The sequence below is a fragment of the Panthera onca genome, chromosome C2 (assembly GCF_046562875.1).
Source record: "Panthera onca isolate mPanOnc1 chromosome C2, mPanOnc1 haplotype 2, whole genome shotgun sequence".
NCBI classification, from domain to species: domain Eukaryota; kingdom Metazoa; phylum Chordata; class Mammalia; order Carnivora; family Felidae; genus Panthera; species Panthera onca.
In genome coordinates, this window is record NC_138347.1 from 26,447,906 (window position 1) to 26,472,555 (window position 24,650).

The window sequence follows — 24,650 nt, forward strand, 5'->3', positions numbered from 1 at the left end:
TTTACCATTTTCATCATCTTTTCTTCATTTTTTCCTATTTTCTTTCTGTTCTTTTTTTCCATTTTTGTTTTTTTAGAGAGAGGGAGAGAGAGAGCACATGCAAGTGTGTGCACAAGCAGGCGAGGAGCGGAGAGGGAGAGAGAATCTTAAGCAGACTCCACCTTCAGTCAGCACTTGAGCCTGATGCTCGATCCCATTACCCTGGGATCATGACCTGAGCTGAAACTAATAGTTGGATGCTCAACTGACTGAGCCACTTAGCCTCCCCCATTTTTTTCTTTATTGAGCATGTATCATATGTAGGACGCTGCTGTGTATTGTAAGGTACACAAAGATAATAAAAATAATATATTGCCCTCAACCACCTCATATTCTTGAATGGTAACATTTATTACCAATAGCTTTCACTGGAATTAAAAACCCCAGAGTTATGTCAAAAGAAAATTTATAACATTTCTACCTAGACAACAAATAAATTATATTATTTTGAATAATACTAGGTATCTTTTAGAAAAGCAGAATCATTTTGTGTTCATTTTTAATGTCATATCTATATATCAAAATGGTTTAAATTCATTTTGAGAACTCTGAATTATGGCACTATTTGACATTCTGTGGACTGCTTAAAATCAAATACCCAGTTCTACTAAAAGTTAAGTTTAATGGATTTTTATCAATTTCATTTTCTATTTTGTTCTATCATATAAAAGAGCCACGTCTTTTTTTATTCACATGTTGTTATTTAGAAATCTTTTGTTTCTACTCTCTAATACAATAGGTTGTCAAGAACTGTGACGATCCTAAGATTTTATCCTCCTTGCAAGATAAGAAGTTAACCTACTGTAGTTTTGTGGATGTTGTTAGAAGATGCTAGACTCCTGGGTCGAAGTTTATTATTCACAGAAATAACAGAAATAGCAATAGCCAGAGGACCGTCAACATCCCGTATCAGAATCATTTCTTTGAGACTAGGTCAAACTGGTTAGATGGGAAGGATTATTACCCTTACCTGAATTTTACAGGAAGAAAAGTTTCGGTGGCCATTGCTGATGCCCAACTTTCTGAAAAGAGCACTGAAATAATATGTTGGTTAACTGAAGTTTCCTATTCTCCGTAAGGGAGGCCACGTTCTAGACAGAATCTTAGTAGTATCTTTGAAAAGGAGAGATTGAGGGCAGATATCTATAGGGACGCCTGGCTGGCTCAGTCGGTTAAGTGTCCAACTTTGGCTTAGGTCACGATCTCATGGTCCATGAGTTCGAGCCCCGCATTGGGCTCTGTGCTGACAGCTCAGAGCCTGGAACCTGCTTCAGATTCTGTGTAACCCCCTCTGCCCTTCCCCACTCATGCTCTGTCTCTCTCTGTCTTAAAAATAAATAAACATTAAAAAAATTTAAAAAGGGCAGATATTTATAAGAATCTGGGGTCTGGAGGTCTTTCAGTGATTTGGCTAATTAGGACTGAACAGTCCTCATGATATAATAATTTAAGCTTAGTGAGCACAGCAAGGTGAGGATTTTGAATTAAGTTTTGATACATAGAGAGTCATTTAATAACCAAGTAATTTGTCCTTTTGAGTTATGAGTTGACCACAGGAGGAGCTATTTATTCTGATGAGCAATCTATTGTTTTGAGAGGGGCTAATTGAATAGTTGGCTATTTGGATAAGTGGATTTTCTTCAGGATTTTCTGCAACTTTATCTTACTGCACAAGAATTTCCCGCAATAGTAAAGTCATGTTCATATGCACAGTCTTAGTTCTTAATCCTATTAAGATGTTAGTTGTAGGCAGCTTGTTCTCTCAAGGAATTAGTTCATTAGTCCAAGAAGATTATTTAATTTATTAAATGGAAGAAAATTCATGGGCAGGAGAGAAGATGTAATCTAGAAAAAGAAGAGATACAGGCCAAGCTGAGAGGTGCAGGCAAGGGTGCGATGGTGGAAGAACCAGCCTATTTGATGAATCATAAGGTGTCGAGCAAATAGAGTGAGCCTCAAAATCGGAACAGGTAGGTAGGATAGGATAGTTCAGGGCATTGAACCCTAGACAACAGAAAGTGTGGGAGTAGCTTGTGTGGCTACTCAAAGGCACCAGAACCAGCTAGACATGTGTGGTACAATAAAAAAAGTTGTCTGGTCTTTGTCCTGTGTTCCTGGCATGGAGCTCCTAAAAACCCTTAGAATCTCCTGAGTAATAGGACTATATTATGCTGAGGTGACTCATGGTGGGCCCCTAAATAGCTTCAGGATGGAGGTTGGTCACCAGAAAAACCAACCATGTGATTAGAAGGTTGTAACTTTGGGTTAGCCTGACTTCAGGGGAGAAGAAGATAGCTGGAGATTGGGTCCAATCATGTGGCCAATATTTAATCCATCATACCTGTGTAAAGAAAACCCAATAAAAACTTGCAACATTGAAGCCTAGTGGAGTTTCTTGGTTAGTGAACACATAGAGGTACCAGGAGGGTGATGTGCCCTGACTCCATGAGGGATAGCATGGAAACTCTGCATGTCCTTCTAGGCTTTGCTCCATGAATCTCTTCGTCTGGTCCTCATATGTGTATTCTTTATTCTAAAATTATGGGGTGCCTGAGTGGCTCAGATAGTTGAGTGTCCAACTCTTGATTTTGGCTCAGGTCATGATCTCACAGTTTGTGAGTTCAAACCCCACATCAGGCTCTGCGGTGACAATGCAGAGCTTACTTGGGATTCTTTCTCTCTCTCCCTCTCTCTTTTAATGCTTATTTATTTTTGAGAGAGACAGAGAGAGAGAGACAGAGTGTGAGTGGGGGAGGGGCAGAGAGAAAGGGAGACACAGAATCAGAACCAGGCTCCAGGCTCTGAGCTGTCGGTACAGAGTCAGACACGGGGCTTGAACCCATAGACCATGAGATCATGATCTGAGCCGAAGTTGGACACTCAACCGACTGAACCACGCAGGTGCTCCCCCCTGCTTGATCTCTTACTCTCTCTCTAAATGAATAAACAAACATTAAGAAAAGTGGTAATCATAAGTATAGCACTTTCCTGAGTTCTATGAGTTGTTCTAGTGAATTATTAAACCTGAGGGGGATTGTAGGGACCTCCTAAATTGGTAGCCAGTTGGTCAGAAGTGCAGGTGCCTGGGTGGCCCTCAGACTTGCAGCTGGCCTCTGAAGTGAGAGCAGTCTTGTGGAAAAACTTAAACTGTGAAGTCTGATGCTAACTTGGTGTCATAAATGAATTGCAGTGCACCCAATTGGTGTTAGACCATTTGAGGTGGAAACAAGATAGTATACCACTGAGTAAATAATTTTCCCAGATTAAAGTGGGAAGAAGTTTTCAGTTGCCTTGGGTGTAGGAAGCAGGAACTGAGAAATAATTTCTTAGTAAAGGTAAGAAAAATAAAGAGAATATAAATAATTTTTCTCCTTTTTTATAGTTTTTTTAAATCACTAAAGTCTACTTCATTTCCTTAAGAGTTATCACACTACTTTCAAATTCAGAAATATGTAATATGATCTTCGTTTTTTTGCGGTTTTGCTTCTCTGATTGTTTCAGCCTTTTAATAATGACTAATAGAACTTTATAGTAGTGTAAAGCTTTATTATTATTTTTGTGACTAAGGATGTATTATAAATATAACAGAACAGTTCATAATTAATTTCCCCAGGTATTTTGATGCTTAAAAGGAAGGAGGAAGAGGAGAGAAACAGAAGATGCATATTTAAAAATCCTATTAGGATACTGACAGCAGCCTTAATCACTGGAGGAATTTTACTTCTTTTTACACCTGCAGCTATATAAAGCAGTAGTTCCCTGGCTAATTGAAATAAAATGATACTGAAATTGCTAGAGGTGAAATGTTCAAATTGCATGCTTTTTTTTTTTTTGCTAAAAACATATCAGTAACATTTGAGATATTTTTTCTATTTTATTTTTATTTCTATAGTCAAGAGAAATACCAGCTCTCACAGATAGCAAGAAGAATGGAAGATAAACATATAACCAAGATTCTTTGCTTCTGTCTCACCTCATAAAATGTATAGAAATTGAGGAACTTTTTATATGCATTCTTGTCATTATCACAAAATCTTGGAAAACATTGTAAAAAAGCATCTTTCACTGTTGATTCTTGGGAATATGCATCTCTGTTGTTTGTGAAATGACTTGAAACAGAGACCTAAGCTATTTTCCAGACTAGATCACGACTTCTGAATAACCTCTATATAATTGCCAGAATTTTTCATTTGTATCAAGGTCTTCCCTAGAGAATGTGACCATGTCTTTGTAGTTCACCATACTTTTATCAGAACTGCTGCGCATTACAAGAGTTCACCAGGTTGAATTGGGGTGAGAAATATCAGCAAGCTTAAAATTATAAGACTAAGAATGCTAGTAGCTTTAATAAAATACGAAATATATAAAATGTATAAAAGAGTATAAAACATGTTTTAGAATCAATTACTGATTTTTGCCTGATTAAATTATGATATGGTTGCAAATGATCATTTTTCTTTTTTTTCTTATTTTTTTTTAATGTTTTTATTTATTTTTGAGACAGAGACAGAGAATGAGCAGGGGAGGGGCAGACAGAGAGGGAGACACAGAATCCGAAGCAGGCTCCAGGCTCTGAGCTGTCAGCACAGAGCCTGACGCGGGGCTCAAACCCACGAACTGTGAGATCATGACCTGAGCCGAAGTCGGGCACTTAACCGACTGAGCCACCCAGGCGCCCCTGATCGTTTTTCTGATTACCACACTTACTTTGTATTTTTTATCTGGCATTCTCCAAATGAGAGGCTTCTCTCTCCAGTTTCTTTCTCTCTTTCTCCTTTTTATTGTTTTTTATTTTATTAATTTTTTAAATGTTTATTTTTGAGAGAGAGAGAGAGTGCAAGCGGGGGAGGAGCAGAGAGAGAGGGAGACAGAGACTCTGAAGCAGGCTTTGTGCTGTCAGTGCCCCCTCCGATGTGGAGCTTGAACTCATGAACTGTGAGATCATGATCTGAGCTGAAGTGGTTGTGGTGCTCAAATTTTCACCAATTTGTGTCTCAATCCTGTTAACAGCGTTATTGAGATATAATTGGCATATAGTATACTGCACATTTTTTTATTGGAGCAGAATTGACCTCCAATATCATATGAGATTCAGTTGTACATTATAGTTGATGCAGTATTTTTATACTTTATGAGACGATCCTCAGAATAAATCTGTTTACTGTCTGTCACCATAAAATTATTGCAGTATTATTGACTATATTCCCTGTGCTATACATTACATCCCCATGACTTATTTATTTATTTAAATTAAAAAAATTTTATGTTTATTTTTGAGAGAGAGAGAGAGAGACAGAGTGCGAATGGGGGAGGGGCAGAGAGAGAGGGAGACACAGAATCCAAAGCAGGCTCCAGGCTCTGAGCCATCAGCACAGAGCCGACGCGGGGCTTGAACTCATGAAGTGTGAGATCATGACCAGAGCTGAAGTTGGACGCTTAACCGTTGAGCCACCCAGGCGCCCCTTAATTTTTTGTTAATGTTTGTTTATTTTTGAGAGAGAAGGAGAGAGAGCATGAATAGGAGAGGGTAGAGAGAGAGGGAGAAAGAATCTGAAGCAGGCTCTAGACTCTGAGCTATCAGCACAAAGGCTGACATGGAGCTCAAACCCACAAACCGTGAGATCATGACCTGAGCCAAAATCAAGACTTGGGTGCTCAACTGACTGAACCACCCACGTGCCCCATCCATGACTTATTTATTTTATAACTGGAAGTATCAACCTCTTAGTTCCCTTCACCTGTTTCTCCCATTCCTCCAATCTCTTCCACTTCTGGTAACCAGTAGTTTCCTATATCTGTTAGTCTGTTTTTGTTTTGTTTGTTCATTTTTGTTTTGTTTTTCAGATTCCACATATAAGTGAAGTCATAGTTATCTTTCTCTAACTTATTTCAATTAGCACAATACCCTCTAAGTCTACTTAGTGTTGTTGCAAATGGAAAGATTTCATTCTTTTTATGGCTGAGTAATATACCTTAGATTGCTTCCACATCTTGGCGCTATTGCAAACAACGCAGCAGTTATCATAAGGGTGCATATATCTCTTCAAATTAGTGTTCTTGAGATAGTTACCCAGATGTGGAATTGCTGTATTGTACACTGGCTCTCCTTTTAATTTTTTGAGGAAGCTCCATATGCTCTTCCATAGTGGCTATACCAATTTACATTCCTACCAACTGTATAGGAGGGTTCCCTTTATTCCATGTCCTTACCAACACTCGTTATTAAAAAAAATCTTTTTGATAATAGCCAATCTGACAGATATGAAGTGATATCTTTTCATGGGTTTGGTTTGCATTTCCCTGATGGTTAGTGATGTTGAGCATTCTTTCATGGGTCTGTTTGCCACCTGTATGTCTTCTTTGGAAAATGTCTATTCAAGTCCTGTGGCCATTCTTTTTAAATTCTACCTTGAATTATTTTTTTTTAAAGTTTTTAATTGTTAGATTCCAGTATGATTAAAATACAGTGTTATATTAGTTTCAGGTGTGCAATATAGTGACTCAGCGATTCCATACATTACTCAGTGCTCATCACAGTAAGTGCACTCTTAATCCCCTTTACCTATTTCACCCATGCCCTCACCCACCTAGCTTCTGGTAACTGCGTTTATTCTTTATATTTAAGGCTCCTTTTTGTTTGTTTGTCTCTTTTTCCTCTGTTTTGTTTCTTAGATTCTACATATGAATGAAATCATATGATATTTGTCTTGTTCTGACTGACTTATCAAGCACTATCAAGTGCTTTTTCTGTATCTTTTGAAATGATCATATGATTAAAACAATGTTTATTTTGAGAGAGAGAGAAAAAGAGCATGAGCGGGGGAAGGGCAGAGAGAGGAGGAAAGAGAATCCCAAGCAGGCTCCGTGCTGTCAGAGCAGAGTTCCATGCGGGGCTTGATCCCATGAATTGTGAGATCATGACCTGAGCCAAAATCAAAAGTCAGATGCTCAACTGACTGACTGCCACCTGATTGCCACCCAGGCGCCCTTGATCATATGATTTTTGTGCTTTGTTTTGTTGATGTGGTGTATGATATTGATTGATTTGTGAATATTGAACCATCCTTATATCCTGGGCATAAATCCCACCTGTTCATGGTGAGTGATCTTTTTAATTCTTCCAACCCATTAGCATGGAGTATCTTCCCATTCATTTGTGCTCCCCACCCCCCCACCCCCTAAATTCTTTCATTAGTATTTTATATTTTTTAGTGTTCAGATATTTTACCTCCTTAGTTAAATTTATTGATAGGTATTTTATTCTTTTACGTATAATTGTCAGTGGAATTATTTTCTTACTTTCCCCTTTTCATAGTTTATTTTTAGTGTATATAAATGTAACATATTTTGTATATTGATTTTGTATCCTACAAATTTATTGCATTTATTTATTCTGTTTCTTGGTGGAGTCTTTAGAAATTTCTATATATAAAATCATGTCATCCTTCACTCATATGAGGATTTTAAGATACAAAACAGATGTACATAAGGGAAGGGAAGCAAAAATAATATAAAAACATGGAAGGGGACAAAACATAAGAGACCCTTAAATATAGAGAACAAACAGAGGGTTACTGGAGGGGTTGTGGGAAGGGGGGGTGGGCTAAATGGGTAAGGGGCATTAAAGAATCTACTCCTGAAATCATTGTTGCATTATATGCTAACTTGGATGTAAATTTAAAAATAAAAAAATTAAAAAAAAATAAAATCATGTCATCTACATTTTTCCCCCTTAGTCTATGTAAAGTTTTGCCAGTTTTGTTTATTTTTCATGGAACCAGCTGTTGGCTTCATTGATTGTTCTGTTGTCTTTTTATTCTGTATTTCATTTATTTCTGCTTTGATCCTTGTTATTTCTTTCCTTCTAATAACTTTGGGCTTCATTCTTTTTCTAGTTCCTTGGAATGTACAATTAGATTATTTATTTGAGATTCTTTTTTCTTGAGGTAGACCTGTATTGCTCTGAACTTCCCTCTAAAACTGCTTTTGCTGTATCCTATAACTTTTGGTATGTTGTGTTTTTCTCAAGATATTTTTTGGTTTCTCCTTTCATTTCTTCACTGTTCAGTAGCATGTTGATCAAATCTCCATATATTTGTGATTTTTCCAGTTTCTTTTTTGTAATTGATTTCTAGTTTTATACCATTATTTTTGGAAAAGTTGTTTGATATGATTTCAGTTTTCTTAAACTTACTAAGTCTTGTTTTGTAGCCTAACGTATGATCTATCCTGAGACTGTTCTATTTGGAATTGAATAATGTGTATTCTGCTGCTTTTGGATGGAATGTTCTGTATATATCTATTATGTACATCTAGTCTAGTGTGTTGTTTAAGGCTGATGTTTCCTTGTTGATTTTCTGTCTGGATGATCAACCCGTTGATGTAAGTGGGGTGTAAAGACCCCGACTATTATTATATTGCTGTCCACCTCTCCCTTTAGGTCTGCTAATATTTGCATTATATATTTTGGTGGTCTTCTTTTGGGTGTATAAATATTCATAAATGTTATATTCTCTTGTTGGTTTGACCCCTTTATCATTATGCAATGTTTTTTGTCTTACATTATAGAATTTGTTTTAAAGTCTATTTTGTCTGATATAAGTTTAGTTATCTTAGCTTTCTTTTTGTTTTCATTTACATGGAATATATTTTTTCACCCCTAATTTTTAATCTGTTTGAATCCTTACATTTGGAGTGAGTCTTTTGTAGATAGCATAGCACAGGGTCTTTTTTTTTTTTTTTTAATCCATTTAGCTATACTTTGTCTTTTTGATTGGGGTATTTCATTCATTTACATTTAAAGTAAGTATTGATAGGCATGTACTTATTGCTATTTTGCTAACTTTTTTTGTTACTGTCTTGTAGTTCATCTCTGTTCCTTCTTCTCTTGTTCTCTTCTGTTAGAGTTTGATGACTTTCATTATTGTCATGGTTAAATTTCTTTTTCATTAATTTTTGTGTGTCTAATGTATGTTTTTGCTCTTGGCTACCATAGTTCTTTCATGTAACAAACTCTATAACAGTCTATTTTACGTTGATAACAAGTTGAACACATTCTAAAACTCTACATTTTTATTCTTTTATGTTTTTGATGTCACATTTTTACATATTACATGTATTTTTAACTAATTATTGTAGTTATAATTTTACTAATTTTGTCTTTCAACCTTCTTATTAGCTTTATATGTGATTAAACCACCTTCTTTACTGTATATTTACCTTTTACCCGTGTGATTTATATTTTCACATATTTTCTTATTACTAATTAAAGCCCTTTGTTTTCATTCTTAAAAAGTTCCCTTTGGATTTCTTGTAAGGCTGGTTTAGTGGTGATGAACTTCTTCAGTTTTTGCTTGTCTAGAAAACTTTATTTCCCCTTCAATTCTGAATGACAGTTTTGCCGGGTTGAGTATTCTTGGTTGCAAGTTTTTTCATTTCAGTGCTTTGAGTATTTCATGCCACCTCCTTCTGGCCTGAAAAATTTCTGTGAAAAATCTGATAGCCTTTTGGGGGTTATTTTGTAACTAAAACATTGTTTTTCTCTTGCTCTCACTTTTGACATTTTAATTGTAAAACGTCATGCTGTAGATTTCTTTGGGTTCATCTTATCTGGAACTTCCTTTGCTTTCTGAAGTGTTTGGTCCCTTCCCCAGGTTGAAGAAGTTTTCAGCCATTATTTATTCAAGTAAATTTTTTGTCTCTTTCTCTTCTCCTTCTGGGACCCTGAAAATGTGAATGTTGTTCAGCTTGATATTGATATCTTCACTTTTTAAAATTGTTTCTTTTTGCTGTTCTGTTTAGATGAGTTCCACTGCCCTGTCTTTGAGATCACTGATCCTTTCTTCTGCTTTAAGTAATCTATTGAATCTCTCTAGTGTATTTTTCAATTCATTTATTATATTGTTTAGCTCTGTGAGTTCTGTTTGATATGTTCATTATATTTCCTATCTTTTTTCTTTTCAAATTTTTACTTAAATTCTAGTTAGTTGACATATAGTGTAATATTGGTTTCAGGAGCAGAATTCATTGATTTATTACTTACAGACAACATCCGTTGCTCATCGTAATAAGTGCCCTCCTGAATACCCATCACTCATCTAGCTCATCCCCTAGCCACCTCCCTCCATCAACTCTGTTTGTTCTATAACTTTAAGAGTCTCTCATGGCTTTTTTTCCCCCTCTCTCCCCCACCTTGCAATATGTTCATCTGTTTTGTTTCTTAACACATATGAGTGAAATCATATTTGCCTTTCTCTGACTTATTTTGCTCAGCATAATATACTCTAGCTCCATCCATGGTGTTACAAATGGCAAGACTTCATTCTTTCTTCATTCTTTTTGACGGGTGAGTGATAGTCTATTTTATGTATATATATATATGTATATATATATATATACACGTATATACACACATATTGTATATATATATGTATATACACACACACGCATATATACATATATATATGTGTATACACACACACACACCACATCTTTATTTGGGCTCTCTCCATAGTTTGGCTATTGTTGATAATGCCACCATAAACATTGGGGTGCATGTACCCCTTCAAATCTGTATTTCTGTATCCTTTGGATAAATGCCTATTAATGCAATTGCTGGATCATAGAGTAGTTGTATTTTTAACTTTTGGAGGAACCTCCGTTTTGTTCTCCAGAGTGTCTGCACCAGTTTGCTACTTTCTGCTTTTTGTTGAAGTTCTCACTGTTTATCCATTCTTCTTCCAAGTTTGGTGAGCATCTTTATGACCGTTACTTTGAACTCTTAGGTGAATTACTTATCTATGTTTCATTAAGGTTTTTTTTTTTTTCCCTGAGGTTTTATCTTGTTCTTTTGTTCAGAACATATTTCTCTGTTTCTTCATTTTACTTGACTCTTTTTTTGTGTTTTTTTCCCTCTGTATTAGGTGAAGCAGCTATTTCTCCCAGTCTTTCAGGAATGTACTCCTGTAGAAGATGAAACTTATTGTTTAACTTTGTCCTAGCTTTTGATTGTTTCTTGAATCTTTGTCTTTGTCCAAGCAGCCTGATTTATTTTTAATAGCTTCAGTTGTTGAGAATGTGCCAGCATCTAGTTTCAGGCTGATTGGAAGCCAGACCCTTAGGCAGCAGCTTTTAGTATGTAATATGTACAATCCTGTGGGACTGCCATTGTAGATCCTGCTGGCTTCTAGACTAGGAAGTCAGGTGTTGTCCCCTTTGCAACCGTTGCAAAAATTGGGCTCCAGAGGAGGGTATAAGCCCCTTTCTGGGAGGTACAGGTGAACTGTAATAAGGCAGAGGGAGAGTATAAAAATGATGTCCCCTCACCTACATTCCCTGAGAGTACCTCTGTAGCCTCAAGGAAATCTTGAAACCTGCCCCTCAGGCTAAAGCTCCAGGATAATAAATAGGCCTCTTACAGAGAAAGTCTGGGAGTGTGTTTTAGCGTGCTGGCTGTGCAGTTCTCTGCGGGACTGCCAAGAACTGTCTCTCCGATTGTTATAGTGCCATGGGTCCCAGGGACTCAAGCTGTCTTGGTGATCCAGGAACATTTCTGTGTGGCTGCTGCAAATATTGGGGTACCAAATGTAAAACCTGGGATACCAAACACAAATAAGAACTCCCTTCCAAGAGACATTGGTGTTCTGGAATGTGGTAGAGGGGGAGCATGAAGATAGGGCCCATCTTCTCTCTTGAAAGGTTTACAGTCAACTCTTAGATATGTATTTAATTAGAAGCCTACTTTTTAGGCTGTAGCTATGGCGATAAGCTTATAGGTACTTTTTGTGGAGAGACTCAGCTCCTGGTCTATTGCTTCTTGCTGTGTGCTGAGGGTGGTAGCTATTTGAAAACTCTTACTTTGTTGGTTATAGTCTTGTGGGATGCATAAATGTAAGACCTGCTGGCCTTCAGAGTCAGGTTATGAAGAGGTGTTCCTTGGCAGCAACTGCAAAAATCAAGGTGCCAGACAAGAGTACAAACTCCTTCTTGGGGATATTGGCAAGCTGGTGTGAGGCAGAGGCCTGCATCCCTTGGCCCCGTTCCCTGAGAGTACCTTGGTAGGCCTCTAAGAGTTTGCCAGACCAGGAGCCTGCTCATCAGGCCAGTGCTCCTGGGCAGACAAATAGGCCCCCTTCTCAGAAAGATGGAGTGTTTCAGTTTTTGATCTGAATACTGCCCTGGAGGTGGTACTCTGCCTCTCTGATTGTTACAGTCCCTTGGGACTCAAGAATGCAAGCCACTGTAGCCTCCAGAGCCAAGTGCTCAAGAGGCATCTCCTGGGCTTCCATTGTAAAAACTTGGATACAAGATGTAAAAAAATACTAGGGCATTAGATGTATGTAAAAGTTCCCCTCCAGGAGACACGGGCACTGTGGATCATGGCAGAGAGAAAACAGGTATGGCATGCATCTGTCAGCTTTAGCAAGGCAGAGAGCAAGTGCAGGGATGTTGCACGCCCCCCACTTTTAGTGAGGCAGGGGGAGAAGGGATGGCATGTGCCCACTGGCTATCGCAAGGGAGAGGGAGAGTGCAAAAATGGTGCCCACCAGTGTCTCCATCCTTGGAGAGATTCCCAACAGGTCTCTGCCCTTTCAGTTGATGCTTGGAGATTAACAGATTAATCTGGGTACTTTCCAAACTGCTGGTTTTGCACTGGGCCCTGGGTCAAGTGAGTATATGAGTCCTTTAAGAGCAGTCTTTCAGTTTGCTACAGACTCCCAGGTTTTGTGAATGCAAGCCTTGTTGGTTTTCAAAGGCAGCTATTTTAGGAGCTTGTCTCTCAGGTACAGGTCTTTAGGATTGGAGTGCTTGATGTGGGTTACAAACTTTCATTCCTCTGGGAGAAGCTCGATTTGTGAGATCCCTCTCAATTGTGGTTTACCATGCCAGGGGCAGTAAATTTTTGGCATGTCTTAGCCTCTCCTATCCACCTTGATATGGCCCTTTTCTCATTTGATGTGAGGCAACTGTTCAGCCAGTTTTCAGGTCTTTTTTTCAGAGGGTATTGTTCTACATGTAGTTGTGGATTCAGTGTGTCCATGGGAAAGAATGAGTTCAGGGTCTTTCTGCATCTCCATCTTCTATTTCAAAGGATTTTCTAAACAATTACATTGTGAATAAAGATAGTTTTCCTTCCTCCTTTATAATCTGGATGGCTTTTATTTCCCTTTCTTGCCTAACTGCCATGGCTAGAAACTCTAGTACAATATTGAATAGAAGAGGTGGGAGTGGACACCCTTGTCTTGTCCCTAATTTGGGGTATAGCATTCATTTTGCCACAATTAAGTGTGATGTTAGCTTAAATTTTTCATAGATTCTCTTTATCAGGTTGAGAAAGTTTCCTTCTATTACTTGTTTTCTGCAAGTTTTTATTAGGAATAGAAATTGGATCTCTTCAAATGATTTTTTCTGCATGTATTGAGTTTGTGTTTTTTAGTTTAATGTGATGCATTACATTGATTTGCTTTCAGATATTAAACTAATCTTGCATTTCTTTGATGAACGCTTCTTGAACATAATGTATTATCATTTTTATATAGTCACAGCTTTTTTCCCTAAAATTTGATTAGAATTTTTAAAACCCAAATTAACAAGGGATATTGGGTAGTTTTATTTTCTTTTAATGTGTTTTTTTTTTAACGAAAGAAGTAACGATTTTATTTAAATGTGTTAGTACAGTGTTAGACAATCTTAAAAGCTATATTCTTTTTTTTTTAATTGTTTAATATTGAGAGAAGGAGAGAGAGAGAGGCAGAGAGAGAGAGAGTGGGACAGAGAATCTGAAGTGGGCTCTGTGCTGACTGCAGAGAACCTGATATGGGGCTTGGACTCGTGAATGCTGAGATTATGACCCGAGCTGAAGTTGGATGCTTAATCCAGGTGCCCCCAAAGCCTATATCCTAAACTAATACAAGCATTGAAAATTATCTATTTCTGAATCTAGTTGACATCTAAAAAGGAAAGTTCTAATATGAATATCTGTAAGTTGATTAGTATAATTTAAGTTGGGAGATGAGCAGCTTTGGTATATTTGTATTTCTCTGGCTCCCCTTTTTGACTGGATGTACATGAATCCAACCCCATATAGCGGAGTTGGGTGGGACTAATGTATTTGGTGGTTTCACTTAAATGTTTCCACATGAGCAGCAAGGGATATGCACGTTCTGGGACTGCGCTGCTCGTAGGGCCACCTTCATCATCTTTCTTGAACTGAAACCATCAGATAGTTAAGGTCTGCACTGCCACTGTGTATGGCCAAGTCTAGTCTAATTAGTTAATATATCAGAAATCCTTGAAAGTAATAAAATTTAAGGTTAAATTATAGAAACAATCAGTTCTGAATTCAGAAAATGACAATAGATTTTTCAATTTTTTATCTGAAGATTATTTTAAAACTAGCTCTGTATCTTAGAATCAATCTTAACTTGAAATGATTACCTTTAAGTAAACCTCTATGAGTCATGTGAACATGTATGCCAAGACTGTCTTCCTATGTGTGTTCATAGCTACATTTTCATTTGTCTATGTATAGAAATTCCAAGAAAGAGATATCACTCATTTATTAAAACGAAAAAGTATATCTGAATAGGCTCTTTATATATCTTAAGTCAACTCTTTGTAGGTATAGACAATCTATATTGCATAGGGGGCTCTACAAAGCTACATAATGCCATTTTTTTCCCTCAAAAGTCATTTTAAGGTATAGCAAAATGCTAGTTTCTGCAGTGACTGAAATGAACTTTTAACTTCAACCTCTGCTGTGGTGAAGTTTGAAACCTTAAAGATTGCCATTGAAATTTGTTACTGACTTAAAGATTTGATTTTTCTACCTGCAGAATGTAGATCAGAGAATTTCCTCTCTTCAAGTTTTAAGAGTCAGCAGAAGGGAGAGATTATTATTCTGAGGCCTTGTCTCTGTAGACAAATTCTCTTCTTTGGGGGCTGAAGAACTCAGTTGTTTGCACACAAGTGTGCGTATAACAAAGCTCACAGGGAGCCAGCGCTTGCCTTCTGCCGCAGGCAGGAATGCACCTCCCTGTGGAGGGTGTTGTCAAGGGCCATCTTGTGGAGAAAGCATTCTTGGCTTCCATGATTACTCTTGGGCCACCATTTGAATATTATCTTAATGGATCAAAAATTAATGCTTACTGATTTGTACTTTTTTCATAGGCCTGACTTGCCCACGTTTTTCATCTAACAGTTTTACTTAAAATAATCAGTTGCCTAAGAGACTTGCTACTTCTGATTACAAAAGGCAAAAGAATATGACATCAAAACTAAAGAAATAATGTTTAAATATGATTTAGGTGGCACTCACAAAAATTCACTTTTTATTATGTCCAAATCAAAATAATGATGAGACTAGTAAACTTGAGGGGATTTAGGGGAGTCTTTATTTTGGTGGAAATCCACAACATGAAATTATTGCAAAAAAGGCAAAGTAAAGGCTAGAGCTAAAAATAGACCATAAAACTAGATGGCAGGACAGGAAGAGACACTCAAAGAGCTGTCTTCCTGGGATAGTCAGAACACAGCATGAATGGACCAGTGAGCCCGTAGAGTCTTTCTCTAAACATTTCCTCAGTCAGTCTATTGCTAAAGATAATTTTGAAATTTTAGAACATGACATTTCAGGTGAGTAATAGTTATATTTTTTAGAAGTTGCAGTAAAAAAAAAATAATGAACTACATTGCCTCTGATATGTCTAATGTTTATCAGAAAGTAAACATGTCAGTGGCCATCTTAAAGCCACATAAAATTTGGTCAGATTAAGCACAATAACCACAATGGTTTATTTGAAACCTGGTTACTGAAAAAAAAATTCAAAATTCAGGGTATTATAAATTTTCCAAGGTTCACTCAGTATAATTCTGTATACAGGGTTTTACCCAAATGTCCATTGACATTATTATTTACACAGAAAGCTTTAATCTGAAGTCATCTCTGGCACCTTCAGAATATATTAACTATGAACTTCTGCAATGTAATTATATACTTGAAACTTGTGGCCTCAAAGTACTGATAAAACAAAGAAAAAGGTCACCTATCCGACAAGTCAGGATGATGAAACATGTATAACAGCAGGTCACTTAGAAAAATCAAATAACCACTACCCTCCCCTCAAACTGAAAATAAATGGACTTGAGCTTAAGGAGAGGGAAACAATGGGTCTTGGGGTATACAAAGATTGGGTGCTTTTGCATTATCCTATAATTGCTGAGTCCTGAAACTAAAAAGTCAGAAAAACTCTGGCAATTCAGAGGCCAAAGTGGGCTTTATTCATACCTTACATCTGGGATCTATAGTGGTATGTGGCTGAACAGGTAAAACACAGATTCACCATTGTGTGCCCTTTGGATTACCTCAGCCAAGATCATCAGGATATCAATAACCTGAATCTTGGAACAGTGTCTCCTTTGACCCCATATGGAATAGTGTTTGTGACAACAGCTTCAAAGGCAGCATTATTCTGGAAATAGCTGGCCCAGAGAAGATCCTGTGGGTAAAGGACAGCATAAATTTTGGTGGCTTCTGCTGAGAGTAGCTGGTTGGAAGCACAGCAGATAGTGCCACGCATGTCAGCCATGTTGTCCACAAGGATAGCCATGTGGTCCCTCATGTGGCCCACAAGAACCATCCGGTCCACTTCATTTGCATTCTTTTTCTATTTGTGAATCAAGGCAAATTCCACATTTACCTTGTCTGCAATTGATGTGACCCTTTTAGCTCCTCTGGCATCAGGTGAACCGATAATACAGTTCCTCCACTTGGCGGTATTCTCCTGAATCCACTGCAGGACTACAGGCTCTGCGTACAGATTATCCACTGGAATGTCAAAGACTCACTGGGTCTGAGAGGCATGCAGGTCCTAGTGTGAGCATGTGACTGGGCGTGGCAGAGATGGCCGCGGCTCTGGAGCGGGAAAGCACGCTGTCCCTGTCCGGTGTTGATGTCAGGGTGAATCTGGCATTATATAATTGTCTGTGAATTATTTATTTCTTTTTAACTTTTTAGGAGCATATGTGCAGAAATGGTATTATTTTTTTCCTTGAATTTTGGGAGAAATGATCTGTAAAACTATTTGTGCCTGGAATTTTTGTTTTTGTGAGAAAGTTAACTACAATTAATATTTTTCATAGATAAAACTTTTATATCTTTTGTAGCCATTAGAAGTTGTGGCTTTTGAGGAATTTGTCCATTTCCTCTAAGTTGCCAAATTTATTGCCATAAAGATGTTCAAAATGTTCCTTTATTATCTTTTAAATATTCTTAGAATGTATAGTTATGTTACTTCCCTTACTCCTGATATTGGGAGAACTAGTGTCTACTCTCCTTTATTCTCTCCTAATAGACTGGTTAGAATGTATGTCAATTTTATCTTTGTTATTAAAGAACCAGTTTTTGGTTTCATTGTTTTTTTGTTTTTGTTTTTAATTCTGATTTTTAGATAATTTAGGCTCTGAAGTTTATTGTATTTCTTTTTTCTACTTTGGAAGCTGATGTCAGTGACTTGAGATGATTCTCATTTTCCAGTATTAAGCAATAAGTGCTTTAAATTTCTCCCTAGGTACTGTTTTTTAGTGACATCCCACACTTTTTGATATGTCATATTAGTTTCATAGGGCTGCCGTACCAAAGTGTTATAAACTGGGTGACTTAAAACAAAAGAAATTTTATTCTCTCACAGTTCTTGAGGCTAGATGTCATGAATCAAGGTGTCAGCAAGGCCATGCTCCCTCTGGGTCTCTTGGTACAGTCCTCCTTACCCCTTCCTGGATTCTGATGGTAGCAGTGATCCTTGGTGTACGTTGGCTTGCGGGTGCATTATACTGGTCTCTGCGCCTGTCATCGTGTGATGTCTTTTCTTTGTGTGTCTCTTTTCTTGTAAGGGCACTAGTCATATTGGATTAGGGCCCACCTTATCCAGTATTATCCAGTTTAATATTATAATATCTAGTATTATCTCATTTTGAGTTAACTAATTATACCTGTAATGACTCTATTCTCAAATAAGGTCACATTCAGAGATGCTGGGGGGTTTAGAACTTGAATATAATTTTGGAGGAAAACAATTTAACCCATAATAATTGATTGTATTTTCATTCTGTTTAAAATACATTCTAATTTTTCTTTCTACTTTTTTTTTGACCTGTGGATTATTTAAAATTATGTTTCTTAGTTTTTAAATATTAGAGATTCTTTCAATTTAATTAAAAAATTTTTTTTAATGTTTATTTTTGAGGGATAGAGACACTGTACGAGCGAGGGAGGGGCAGAGAGAGAGGGAGACACAGAATCCCAAGCAGGCTCCAGGCTCTGCACTGTCAGCACAGAGCCTGGCTCGGGCCTCGAACCCACAAACCATGAGATCATGGCCTGAGCTGAAGTTGGACACTTAACTGACTAAGCCATGATTTGGGTTTAAAAAACAATTTTCATGTCTTAATTTTTGAATATGTGGAATATATTTATAATAACAGTTTTTTTTAAGTTTATTTTATTTTTGAGAGAGAGAAAGAAAGCGAGCGCACAAGCGGGGGTAGGGCAGAGAGAGAGAGAGAGAGAGAGAGAGAGAGGGAGACACAGAATCCAAAGCGGACTCCAGGCTCTGAGCTGTCAGCATAGAGCCCAATGTGGGGCTTGAACCCATGAACCGTGAGATCATGACCTGAGCCGATCATGACTGAGCCACCCAGCACGCTTATAATAACAGTTCTAATGTATTTGTCTCCTAATTCTAACAGTGGCTCTGGTTCAGTTTATATTGATTTATTTATTTTCTCAGTGTGACTCATATTTTCCTAGTTTTTCAGTGCCTGGTAAGTGTTTTTCAGTTTTATTGAGGTATTATTGACTTATAAGAACTATACATATTTAAGATATCCAATGTGATTGGATACATATATATACACTGTGAAATGATTGTTGTAATCAAGTTAATTAACATACCCATCATATAATTTTTATCTTTAAAGTTTGATTTGGGTTTAAAAAAATCTTCCTTGTCTTAACTTATGGACACATGGAATATATTTGTAGTAACAGTTCATTCTTTCATTTATCCCCTTTTTTGGGTAAGAAATCTTAGCAAGTTTCAAATACACAACACATTACCACTAATTATAGTATCCATGCTGTACATTGGGTCTCCAGAACTTCTTCATCTTATAGCTGAGAGTTTGTACCCTTTGACCAACATCTTCCCATTTACCCCCACATCCTCAACCCTTGATAACTACCATTTTACTCTCTGCTTTTATGAGTTTGGCTGTTTTCGATTTCACATATACGTGAGATCATGCAGTATTTGTCTATTTCTGTCTGGTTTATTTCACTTAGCATAATGTCCTTAACGTTCTTTTATGTGGTCACAAATGGCAGGGTTTCCTTCCGCTTTAAGGCAGAATTAACATCACACTGTATAAACATACCACATTTTTCTTTATCCATTCCTCCATTAATAGCTATATAGGTTGCTTCCATAGGGCTACTGTGAATAATGCTGCAACAAACATGAGAGTGTAAATATCTCTTCAAGATAGTGATTTTATTTCCTTTGAGTATATACATAGAAATAGGATTGATGGATTATATGGTAATTCTGTTTTTTCATTTTTCTGAGGAAACTCCATACTGTTTTCCCTAAAGGCTGTACCAATTTACATTACCATTAACAGTGTACAAGAGTTCCCTTTCACCACATCCTCATCAACACTTGTTATCTTTTGGTATTTTGATAATAGCCATACTAATGGGTATGAGGTGTTATTTCATTATGGTTTTGATTTGCATTTCCTGGATATTAAACCGTCTTATCACACACATACACACATGAATAAATAAGTAGGGTGGGAGGCAACTTTTGGAGGTGACGATATGTTTATGAGATTGATTATGGTGATGGCTTCATGGGCATATGTTCATCTTCAGACTCATAAAGTAGTATGTATTAAATATGTGCAACTTTTTGTATGTCAGTCATAGCTCAATAAAGTGGTTTTTATTTAAAAATACTTTACTAAAAGCATACTTTACTATAGTTTTAGTAGGGTTCCAGAAAATATTGTAATTAGATGCATATGCTCGGTCTACCATATTGAAATAGAGTCAACATTAGTAACTATTAACTATTTTTTTAACTTTATTTTTTTAATTTATATCCAAATTAGTTAGCAAGTAACTATTAACATTCTTCTAAGTATTCTCAGGATAAAAAGATATTCTCAAAATGTAGACTTGTAAAACTTCAAATTCAAAGTTAGTTCTTTTCCCTTTTTCAACTGAAAATAAGGAAAAGTCATCATCATTGAAATTAGGTTTCTCACTTTTTGGAGAAACCTAATTTCTCACATTCTTCTGGAACAGAGGCACATTCAGAGAGGATTGATTATATGGGGACTTTCCTGTGCATTATCATTTTGAAAATGGTTTGGGTTATAGAGTTCTTCTAGAACTCATTCAAGAACTCAAAATATATAAAGAGAATGTTGAAAGTAGGTAGTGTAGTTCTTCAAACATTAATCTGTAATACCTGGACTTATTCCTTTGTAGACTCAAATGCGTGCTCAATCAGCTTAGCCCTATTTTGTTCCAGGACAGGTATGCTAAATACTATGAAATTGGTCCCTGCCAATGACCTTTCTAGTGTGAGCTTGAAATGCTCCCTCCTTTTGTACATTAGTCTCCATGGAATTTTTCATTTAAAAGCAAGTCTTATCTATTTGTACTAACCTGGATAAATGTTCTCATCATTATTTTGTAGTGTTGTTTACATTTTCCAGTACCAGCCTGATCAAGTTTACAAAGTTTTGGCGCTCTTTGTAGTGACAACCACTTAAGAAAGGAAATCAGTGTTGTATTACAAATTCTTCATTTTAAATATCCTCTTTCTTTCTTCTGACAAAAGTACAATCAAACAAAAAAGATTGCTCTTAAGAATTAGGGATTAGAATAGTGGAAATTTGTAACTCTTAAAAGTTGTACCAATTGTAGTTTAATTTTTATTGATATTATAGGAAAGTGCTCACATTTTCTCTTTGATGCAAGGTTTCATTTGGAACGTCCAGACATGCACCAGTGAGCCTAGATGGATTTGCTATTTTGTTGTCTGGAAACAGTTTGGCTATTTTTGTTGAAATAACATTGACTTTTTTTTTTCCCTTGTGGATATTTTTACTATGTGTTGCCAAGCACCAAAAAGATAGGCACTTTCAAAGTCCATGATAATATATACTCACTGTACAGATGACTGTTCCCCCTCATCTTTACCCTAATTCAGGGGACTAAAACATCATTTGTTAAGTTATTATTGGGAGAAATAACTTCTGCATTCTTTGTAAGCCCACTAGGAGAAAGGACTTTTTATTTCTCCCTTTAATTAAAATATACAACTGACTTCTCAAAACACATATGAATCTAATATAATTTTCTAACAAAAAGGAGGAGCTGCAAGGGAGATTTTATATATGGTTTCTAAAACTGCTTAGAAATAAAAAGCAAATGCTATCTTCCTTGGGCACTTATTCCATGAAACTTTGTGAGTTTAAAAGAGTAAAGAATAAGAACAAATTAAAAACTAAATGTAGGGTGGAGTTACTTTTTGAAGCACTGCCATGAGTTTCCTGGCTCAGCTGGTGGGAGATGTCAAACAATAAACTGAAATAAATGAACACAATAACCAAATAAGAACCATAACTTACACAAGGATGTGTTTTAAGTTTGGGAGAAATAGTTGTTGCTTTGGCTGACAAGGCCCTGTTGTTCAATTTTGTTTATTAAATTAGAGCAGATATATTGACATGTACTTCGTCATACATGTATAGCTCTTCAAAGTGACTCTTCCTAATATTGGAAATTCTTGGCTACTTTTCAGTCTAAGGAGAGGTTAGCCAAAGACTAAAGGTTTATTAAGACCACCCAAAATACCAGACTCCACCCCTTCTCTGAATCTGTGCCACTGTAATACAAATGGAGAAAACTTAAAGGGATGGAGGGTGAAGTGGAGGGCAGATGGGAGAGAGGAAGGGAAAAGGGAGGCAAAAGAAAATGCAAGTTTTCATCAGATGAATTTAGTTCTCTTTTCTTTCTGCTTTCTGAATAGATGAAAAGACACAAAACCATTACATCAATTCCTTCATTTTATTTTATTTTATTTATTTTATTTTATTTTATTTTATTTTATTTTATTTTATTTTATTTAGCGCAAGCAGGGAGGGGGCAGAGAGAGAGAGAGAGAGAGAGAGAGAGAATCTTAAGTGAGTTCTATGCTTGGCATGGAGCCCAATACAGGGCTTGATCCCACAACTCTGGGATCATGACCTGAGCTGAAATTGACTCAGGTATGCAGGCACCCCAATTCTTTCTTATCATAGATATTTTGTGTTTGTTGTGTGAGCAAGAAGAACACATTGTGATTTTCTATAATATTCATATGATGCCAACTGCAATGGGTGTTTTGGGTATTTCTCAGATTTTATTTTAAAGCATATACAATATTGGGGCACCTGGATGGCTCCATTGGTTGGGTATTCTACTCTTGATTTTGGCTCAGGTCATGATCTCATGATTGGTGAGTTTGAGCCCTACATTGGGCTCTGCACTAACAATGCAGAGTCTGTTTCGGATTTTCTCTCTCCCTCTCTTTCTGCTTCTCCTCTGCTCGCCTGCTGTCTCTTTCTCTAAATAAATAAATAAACTTAAAAAAATAAAGCATATGGAATTTTATTTATTTATTTATTTATTTATTATTTATTTTTAATGTTTATTTATTTTTGAGACAGAGACAGAGTGTGAACAGGGGAGTGTTGGAGAGAGAGGGAGACACAGAATCCAAAGCAGGCCCCAGGCTCTGAGCTGTCAGCATAGAGCCCGATGCGGGACTCGAACTCATGAACCATGAGATCATGACCTGAGCTGAAGTCAGACGTTTAATGGACTGAGACACCCAGGCGCCCCAAGCATATATAATGTTTTTTAGAATGTCTGTTTTAGAACATTAGTTATAATGTTATCTCTAAATTTATACTACAATATTTTGCATGGCAGGCAACTATAGAAATTCATTGCGTGGCATCTTGAAGTTTTATGGAAAATTCTTTCTCATTTTAATGAATCTTTTTGTTTGAAGGTTTTTGGGTCAAGATGCTTGTCCAACTGAGATTTAGCTGAACAAAATTGCTTTAAAAGATTCCCACAAATGTTTGTTAGAATCAGTCAAGTAATTATATACTTCTCAGCAAAACATTCTTAACTGTCCTTTCCAAAGCTGTATCAATTCCTTTCCAGTGAGTCTCCTCAAAAAAAAAGTTTTTTTACAGTTAAATGGAGCAGCACAGTGAATAGAAATGGTAAGTAGTTTCATGTGCTGTACAGGAGGAGCTCAGTTACTTTTAAACATTTTTTTAAATTTATTTTTTGAGAGAGAGAGAGGTGGGGGAAGGGCAGAGAGAGAATCCCAAGCAGGCTCCATGCTATCAGCACAGAGCCCTGATGTGGAGCTCAGTCTCACAAACCATGAGATCATGACCTGAGCTGAAATCAAGAGTTGGATGCTTAACCGATTGAGCCACCCAGGTGCCCCAAGAACTCAGTTATTTTTTTTTAACTAGCCATGAAATGAATGTGAAATGGAGAAGTACATCAGAAAATATTCCAGGAGATCAAGGCAGATCAAATTTAAGAGAAAGAGATTCAAGAAAGCAATTAAATAAGAGACAATGTGAAGAAAGTATTATGATGGGATATTAAAAAGAAAAGAACAGTGAAGGGAGGCCAGGCATGAAGTGTGAAGATTTGAACAAGAGAACTGGATAACTGTGTTCTCTGGAAGACACGGAAGATCCATGCCAATAAAAGAGGGATGGGTAGAAGTTGCAAGACTAACAACAAGAAGGAAGAGATTGAACATAATGATTGTGTCTTACACATGGTTCTCTTATAACTCTCCATGTGTGCTCCTCAGCTTTTACACTGCAACATTCAGTGCATAGAACTGGTTTATTCACTCCTGTGACTTATTGCTAATTTCATATAAACATCCCCCTAGTGGTTTAAATATGTCTGGAAGCAATTATGTTTCTTAGAAGTAACTCTGTGCTTTCTAATTAAGATACTATGAAAAATGTTGCCAGTCTTAAAAGTCAGACATTTTTTGTTGTTGTGAAGGATCCTAAAATTCTCATGAAGAAATTGTTGTCCATAGACCCAGGATCTTGGAAACTTCTACATGTATACATCTAAATATCTATCCACTCATCTATCTAAACAAATAGATACATGTGTTTTTAGATGCTCCCATTCTGTTATGAATATATGCATACTCACAAAAACTGGCCTTCATAAATTCATTTCTCAACATTCTGAACTTGGAAAAAAAATTAAAAAGACTTTTATTTTTTTCAAACAAAGTAGGTTTGAGTTAGAATATTTTACAAACAACAAACACTTCAAATGTCCAAATTTGAAAGATGAATTAAAAGACAAAAAATCCACCACTTTGAAGATCTATCATTTAAAATTGTGCATCTTATAACTACACAGTTAAGTTCACAATTTTAATCCTCAATTCATTGACAATGCATATTATTTGCCAGCATTTGGAAGTCAAACAGGG

The 24,650-nt window shown here is 36.7% G+C and overlaps 1 protein-coding gene and 1 pseudogene across 1 annotated transcript in view; one reads left to right on the forward strand and one right to left on the reverse strand.

The window, feature by feature from the left end:
* The window catches only part of LOC132684348 (uncharacterized), a 351,939-nt gene that overhangs the window by 11,611 nt on the left and 315,678 nt on the right, over nucleotides 1–24,650 (forward strand). The gene's annotated exons all lie outside the window — the stretch shown is intronic.
* Nucleotides 16,339–16,741, reverse strand: LOC132684122 (ribose-phosphate pyrophosphokinase 2 pseudogene; annotated as a pseudogene).